The sequence below is a fragment of the Brachyhypopomus gauderio genome, chromosome 6, assembly GCF_052324685.1.
Source record: "Brachyhypopomus gauderio isolate BG-103 chromosome 6, BGAUD_0.2, whole genome shotgun sequence".
NCBI classification, from domain to species: Eukaryota; Metazoa; Chordata; class Actinopteri; order Gymnotiformes; family Hypopomidae; genus Brachyhypopomus; species Brachyhypopomus gauderio.
The window spans coordinates 32,700,868-32,709,568 of NC_135216.1; positions in this window are offsets into that span (position 1 = coordinate 32,700,868).

The window sequence follows — 8,701 nt, forward strand, 5'->3', positions numbered from 1 at the left end:
AATATAATATTTTTAAAATGTGTTGAGCCAGGGGGTGCTGAGCAACCTCACGGTGGTGCTCTAGCACCACTAAAAATACCCTAGCCTCGCCCCTGGCTGGCTCTCAAACCACAACGGGGAGCAAACGAAAAAACCCTTCTCAAAATAACAAAGAAAACTGGATAGAGAAATAATAGGGCTGGAAAACTTGAGAATGGCCAGAAGTGGCGAAGAGGTGAGCGAACTCGGAAAATGACAGAGAAAACAGCGAACAAGGTAAGTACAACGAGGAAACATGAAACGCAAGGAGAGGCTGGCTGAAAGCACGTAGAGATGGCAACAAACAACTCAGCAATGAGACTCTGCAGCTGCCCTCCTTAAATAGGAAGGCGAACAGCTGCAGGTCATCATTGCTGATTGTGTGTGCGTGAACGTGTTCGTGAACTAACGCCGGTCTGTGCGCGAGCGCTGGTCCATGAACGAGTGTTGGCTCGGGAGCGAGCACTAGCTCGTGAGTCCCGTGGAGCCCATGAGCTGGAGCCCAGGTGGTGAGGAGGAGATGGAAACGGAGGATGCCGTTCCCTTCGCCAGGCCAAGAGGGCGATCATTGGGAGGAGGGGAAGTTCCCCGGTGGGGTCCTTGGGAGGAGGAAGGCAAACGGCGACAGGCATACCCTGTAGCGCACCCCCCCGAGGGCTTCCAAAGACACTGGAAGCATGCCAACCAAGAAGGCTGCAAGGGTGTCTGCCAGCCACGCTGCACCCAGTGGAGGGTTCGCAGCCAGGAAGGGAGGAGGATCGCCCACCACAGCGCCTGCAGTTCCCGGAGCATTCTCCCCGCTAGCAGCCCTCCTACAGGCGCGAAGCCTGGCTCTGTTTTTGTGTGTGTCTGTGCCTGTGTTTGTGTCCGTCCCTGTGTGTATTCAGAATCCCCTTGTGTGCCTCTGTCTATTAATGTTCCTGTGTGTGTGTTTGTGAATGTTCCGTTTTTTGTGTTGAATGTCTTTCCCCTGTCTTCCCAGGGAGGGTGTTCTAAGCTGTTCGTGGCGGACTCTCCACCGAGGGCGGTCATCTCCCAGACACAGGACTGAGGGCTCCGGATCTGCCCATCAGCGTGGGTTTGGGGCATTCAGTTCTGTTGGCTCCCCGGGACGGGTAGTGCCCTTGGAGGGGGGGCTCTGTCACGGTACAGCCCCTGACCCCTTTGGGCGTGTGTTTATGTCGTCTACGTCTGTGGATCTTCGTGGGTGTGGTTGTGTCCAAGCGTGTTCATCAGTCTCACCTGTGGCTCGTCTTGTCATCACTCTGGGATTATGTGGTCTATCTATTTAATGTGCATTCGTGCAGTGTCCCATGCTCGTCTTTGTCTGAGTCTCGCCTCACTTAATGTTTAAGTGTTCAATGTGCACTGTCTGCACTATATGTATTATTATTAAAGTGAGAGGAGACAGGAGACAGACCAATGGAAACAAGGCACTACCAAAGGGACAGGACTAGGAAAAACAGGACGTGGATCCTGGGGCACAGCAAATGGAGAAGATGTGGAGACTGGCAAGTAGCTAGGCGGGGACACGACACTATAAAGAGGACAAGGGACAAGCAGAGACCCGAGAGGACCAGGGCGAGGCATGGGAGCAGGGCTGGAGAGGACAGGGACATAAAACAGGGATAGGACAAGGGACCAAGGGGAACATGGGTTTGGATTCAGAACAACCAGTATGAGGGCAGCACAGTCTCTAGGGAAACAGAAGGGAAATGTAGAAAGGCGGCAGGGACCGGCGGGACAGGCTGATGTGCGAAGGAAACCGGCGGGACCTGCTGATGTGCCGCAGGGACCGGTGGAGTTTGCTGGCAGGCAGCAGGGACCAGCGGTGACCCCCTCTGGGTTGCGGGAACAGGCGATGACCTCTTCCGGGTCGCGGGAACAGGCGGTGGCCTCTTCCGGGTTGTGGGAACGGGCGGTGGCCTCTCCTGGGCCTCCGGTGCATACTCTGGCCTCTCCTGGGCCTCTGACTCTCGTGCAGGCCTCTCCTGGGCCTCCGGGTCGCGCCCAGGCACTCCTGGGTCTCCGGGTCGCCCTCAGGCCACTCCTGGGCCTCTGGGTCGTGCTCAGGCCACTTCTGAGCCTCTGGTGCATGGACAAGCCTCCCCTGGGAAGTGTGGCATGGCCACTACTCCCCCCCCCCAAAAAAATGTTTTGGGGTCTCCAGGGGTGAGGCTGGCGGGATTAGGTGAGGGAGGTCTGACGCTTGAGAGACATCTCTGGCAGGTTTGGTTCCCTCCTTGGACATTGCGGCAGTGGGGCTCTGCTCCTGGTCTTGATTGAGCTTGGAGGAACACACAGACACAACCGCTTCTCAGTGGCTTTCATTGTGACGACTCCGCCTTATCGTGGGCATTGGGAGTTCACAATGGCTTTTGAAAGTCAACCGAGAGCCAAGCCAACGCTCATCTGTATATTCATAAAGAGTAAAAGGTAAGAACACCTCTCTCAAACACACCACACAGGCACATACATACATAAGGAGGTGAGGTCATACACACAATACCTTCCTTTTTTGACTTGACATAGAGATGAGTCATACACAGAATAAAGAAGTGAGGAATAAACAACACAAATTAACCAGTGAGCACATTTCACATACCACACCCTGTAGACCAGGGGTCTCCAACCTTTTTGAGACTGGGAGCTACTTCTTGGATACAAATTATTGCGGAGGGCTACCAGATTAGTACGCATCAATCGAACGAAAAGTTGTTGAGCGGGGGGGGGGGGGGGGGGGGGTGGCGAGGCGAACGAAAGTTGCGTGTAATAATAATAGTAGCAAAAACATGACGTGGCGACTCATGACGTGGGTGACCCCTGGTTTATTCAATATTGACGGCAGCCTAACTTTTTGATTGACAGCTAATTGAGCAATAGCTGAGAGGGAGTGTGTTATAGTGAATATATGTACATGTCGTTACTTGACAACGCGTCCGCGGAGTGATACAGAGAATGAGAATACCGTGCTGTTACACACATATCTGCAGGGTTAGAACACTTCTCAACCAGTCGGATTGTGAACTAACTGTTGTATAATTGGCGAATAATCATTTAGTGTTAGAAGGGGAGGGACAACTGTGAATTTTGATTGGACATAAATTTAAGTAGATTTCTCGATGGGACCAATTAGGTTTACAAATTTATATGTAATTCATTGGCCCTTTGGCGAGCTACTCGGAAAGGGGTGGCGAGCTACTGGTAGCTCGCAAGTGACGTGTTGGAGACCCCTGCTGTAGACCCAGTGAAGCAATACATGTCTGAGGAGGAAGAGGTGCATGTTGGGAATTCTCACATACAGTAAACAGGTTGCTATGGCCACAGTGACATCAGAATAAAACAGTTCTAATTATTAAAAAAAAAAAAAGATTGGAGTCACTGGAGTGAATGTGACATTGTCCCACAGAATCCACACTGACTATGGATTCAGTCAAGGATCTCCTACAGAGTCAGATAGTAATTGGCTGATTAAACCATGAAGGTCAGAGGTGGAGAATTTGGAGGTTGATTGACAGTCTTCATGGATGTCTGAAAGAAGAAAGGATGTCTGTATACACCCGTCACGTCTAGCTCCGCCCTCTTTCCCAGTCCCATGTCGTCCGCCCTAGTCCCGCTGTTGGAGCCATATTTGTGAGTTGTATGTATTTCATGTTGATGGTAACTTATAAAACATTTAAAGTGGTATGCTTACCTGACATGTTAGCATTTTTATACGTACCTGTTTGTCTATGCCTATTATGAACTTGTTTGTTGTTTCTTGACCTGCACCTGAAAGACTTTCCTGTTCACTTGCCACCTGACCCCAGACACACCCCCTTTGATGCGCAGGTGCGCGAAGCCAGCACTTCAATTATGGCTAGCTCATTGTCTGGGGAGGGGGATGGCCGTAAGGAGGAAAAAGTTTTCAGACCGCAGAATATTGCAGACTGCATTTTATTGCTTTCGTTCTGTTGATTGAAAACCGGACTGAGGAATTAAATTCACCTATTTCATTTCTCTATCTGTGAGTGCTTACTTGACTGCATGTCGGGAACAACTTACCACCATCCTCATTGGCATTTGACAGAAATCGCCATAACACCTGCCTTGTTTCCCACATCTCCTTGGTTTCCTTTCTGTCTGCCACGCCCCTATCCTCAGTCTTTCCACCTGCGTCTCGTTTCACCTCCATGTTTCAGTGTATTTAAGCCCCTCTGTTCTACCCCTCGTTGTGTGAGTACGTCCTTGCCTTTCCTTGTTCTGCCTATTTGATCTCGGTCTAGCCTGGTTCTCATGTTTCTTCAGTGTCTGTTCTCCATCTGTGTGTCAGTTCCTCTCATTTCCCTTTTGCTGCGGTTACCGCATTTAGTCTTCTCCTCTCGTGCATTCTTTCCCCTTCTTCTCTCTTCTTCCCTTGTCCATGTTGATCCTTAGTTTATTCGTTGGTCGCGTTGTATTATTCAGTAGTTTTCTAGTATGTGTTTACCTCAGTCTCTTACTTCCTAAGTTTCAATGTTTTAGTCCTTCGTGTTACTTTCGGTTTCATGTTGTTTTCTCAGGCGCTCCTAGCTATCGTTTTAAAGTTTAGGTTTTGTTGATTATTCGTCCCCCATTTTCCTAGTTCGCTTTATTCCTTAGTGTATTTCATTTTGTGTTCACTGTCTTCTGATTTAGTTTACCTGTCAAGTTTATTAGCTGTTCCCGTATGTACGCTATGTGTTTGTATCCCTTATGCCCATTTAGCTCTTCTGTCATTTAAGTTTCTTTGTTTAGGTCCCCCATACTCAAATAGGGCTATCTATTTCTGGCCCGCGAGCTGTTTTGAAAAGTGTTTTTTTTTTTTTTGAAATCTTTTTTTTCAATCGCGCTATCCGCTCTTATTTTGAAATCGTGCACCGCGATCTCAAGATGATGCCGGGGATTGCCTTTATGGCAACAACAAACAGGTAGCAGACGGCCCAAATGCGTTCAACCCCCCCCCCCCCCCCCCCCTCGACAGTTTACGTTCGCTAATACTTGAATTTGCATCACATCAGCCCCCTTGAATCATTACAACACAACAGAATTTAAAGCCCACAAACTGTGTGTGTGTGTGTGGTACTGCTAAACAGTGCACCATTTTTAGAAAAACACGTATAATGTGCATTGCATTGCTAGATGTTGCACTAGCAATACATATGTAAGGAGGAAGTGGTGCATGCTGGGAAACTGTACTGTCTTCGTGGTATTAACATTTTTTTGCAATTTAAGACAAACCCTGCAACCCCTAAACGGAACTGATGTTAACTCATGTAGCCTATTTATCTGTTATACTAAGCACATTAACTGATACTTTGCAATCCTAAAACATACTTTTTACAGAACACTAAACACAATTCTCTACATTGCTCCCATAATTCACAACTGAAATACACGTTTCATTTGGAAAACACTGCCATACATATGACACACTCATTTACCAATTAACCAAACCCAGTCCTCACAGGGCAAAACATGTGTAGCCAATTTGAGGCCACAGGTTATGTGTATTGGTTTGGATATCATTGAGGCTGACTGACAGTCTTCATGGGTGTGTGAAAGAAACATGGATTTCATTCACATACCACTGGAGAGGAACAAAAGAGACTTTAAAGCCCATGAACCCAAATCAAGAGTGAGAGAGAGAGAGAGAGAAAGAGAGAGAGAGATAGAGCTATGCATTGCTAGATGTTGCACCAAATCTAGCAATACATATGTAAGGAGGAAGTGGTGCATGCTGGGAAACTTTGTGGTGTTCATTTTTTCTCTGAGGTTTTTCATTTGTAAACCTCACCAGTTTTTTTAAGCCTCTGCAATAAGTACAGTACAGCACAACAAACCATGAGAGCTCAAAAAGCTGTGTGTGTGTGTGTGTGTGTGTGTGTCACTACACACTACACACCTTCATACAAACCACATATATTCCCACACATCATACACAGATTAATACACACAAGACTATAGAGATTACACGAAAACCTCTCACAAACAGCAAGTCAAGTCTTTGTTCCAGGCAGGGCATTGATTCTTCCTCATTTATGGGTATTAGCCATAATCTTAGACAGAACAGGCCACATCTTTTCAAGCCCTCTCATATTTCCTCAGATTTCGTTTGCAAATCTAGGTTTTAGTTATTAAGCCAGCGCCATTACCCTTTTATTCTGACCACGTTAGAATAAACCAACTGAACTCATTAACATAAACATGCTGCTTTACTGTTTGAAGTCGGCACCATTATAGTTGCCTTGTTCTCTAGAGGAGAGACTGAGATTACAAACCCTGCCTCCTCAAACACGCTTGTGCAAGCACGCCACACATTTACTCTCCACTGCTTTTGACACGTTCTCACACACACACTAGATGTTTAGTCTTCACCGTAAATATACTGATCCTTGTTGTTAATGCTGTTTGTTTTAAGAATAATTGATTTTAAATAAATGTATCATATATTATCACCAAGTTGTCTGTGTTGATATAATTCAAAAGGTGGTTGTTTTCACCTTTGAAATTGTGACGCGGGAGGAGATTGTGACAATATTGTGATTCTGGTTTAATTTGAACATGAGACATGAACATGATTTTAGTAAAGGATTTTAAATAATGAGACCAATTAATAATTATGGTAAAGTAAATGATATCTACTTTAAAGGATAAGTAGGTGAAACCCCAACAACTTGCTGTACCTCAGTCCCTTTTCTTTGAGCTGCTGCCAACCTTTCTGTTGCTATGGGCAATAAAGGTTTGTCAACACCTATCTCGCCTCCAGCTGCTTCCGCCCCATCACACTAAGGCTTCAGGTTGTACATAAACATTAAAATATGTCAACAATTAAGCACTGTATTACCTACACATGTTTCTAAAAAACTATGACCCTACATTCTATTCAGGGTGACAATTTGTCATGTAATTTGTGAGTTTGACAGTCTCTCACCAGGTAATTCTGGATTGTATTTGTATTGGCAAGAGTGTTTCTTAAATGGTTCATGTGCAGAGTAATGAGTGAGTGCAGGAGATTATCCTCTTTCTAGGTCACTGATGACTATAAGCGCACAGACCTGGAACATACACGTCTATTACTATGAGGTAAATACTGAATGAAATACTGAATCCATACAGAGTGTGCTGGGCCATCCAGCTGATGTGGGTGACTCTTGTCAACAGATCATTTGAAACTCAACGTCAGTTTAGTTTGTGCAGTTTCTGCCAGAATAATGTCTTCTACGGTAAATCAAGATGCTTTTGAACTTTTCTACTTTGATCTCAGAGTCTCGCGGTTCCTCAGCCATCCAGCTGATGTGGAAATGTTTGATAAACAGGTCATTTTAAACCTGTGTGCAATTTTACAATCAAAGTATCTATAATGAGTTCTACACTGCGTGTGTATTTCCAGTGAAACTGATAACACTCTGATGTTGCAAGGGGAGAATTTCCTATTTCTTCTTTCTGCATAGACTGCTTTCTTCTGCTTTCTTCACTTCTGCAGGACATACGTGATAACAAATAACATGGTAAAACTTCAACCTACCACAAATACAACATTTAAAAGATTTTAATTTATATAACATTTTTGTGTAGATTAAATCCAGATCTACAATAGTGCATAATACAGGCCCAATGCTTAAGCAAATTAAACAGCTGCTTAGAGCCCCCTTGGTCACCAGAGAACTTCCAAGTACATGTGAAATACTTTTGTGTGTGTAATCATACAAAAAAATGCAATATAATGTTAAGGAGCTGGCTAGCTAATCCTGGTTTAATCTGTTCCCACTGCTTCTGTCAGAGCTGGTGTCCTGTTCAAACACATGCAGAGTTTTAGTTTTAGTTTAGTTTTAGTTGTAACGAATTGGCTGAGCAGGTAGGACGCAGATGCAGATTTTAGGAGTTTTAATTACAGGACTAACACAAAAACAACATACTCATACAGGAGCACGTGACATTAGTAGTGTTCAAAACTGATTATTACAGCTTCATAGTTTATTCATGAACCATTATTGTTATATTGTTACAGGCTCCACTTTTAATCTTTTATTTTATGTTATTTATTTAACCATTATAATACCTTTCTCAGTATACTCTCCTTGTCATAAAGGGTCTCCATAACATGTCACATGAAGAACCTGGCTATTATTATTATATAATATAATATATAAGATATACTACAAATAAAAATTGACTGCTGAATGAAACCAGCTGTTCATTTCCAGTGATTTCCGCCCACTTAACTGACACATCCTGGATTGCTTCAGCAAGTAAGTAAGTCATGCAGGTCTCAGTTCATGGTCATCAAATCTGATCATTCTTAAGAAAATATTTAAAAATTCTTAAGAGCTGTTAAGAACTATTAAGATATCATTTACGCACACATTGTAGTAAGCCCTTATTGTGTAAAATAAAGTAAATTAATCAGGCAATTGCCTTACTGAAATAATCATTCAACGTGTTTCCACTTAGCCTAGATTATATAAACATGCATTAAATGTTGCGCTGGAATTCTTGGGAGATGGCAGAGACTACAATTTGCTTAATAAAGCCTTAATTCGACATTTGTAAATGATTTATTCACTGCTTATTAGGCTTTATTCTGTGCAGTGTTGGAAACATTACTTAAAAAAAGTAGTTAGTTATAGTTACTCACTACTTGTTCTAAAAGGTAACTGAGTTAGTAACTGAATTACTCTATAAT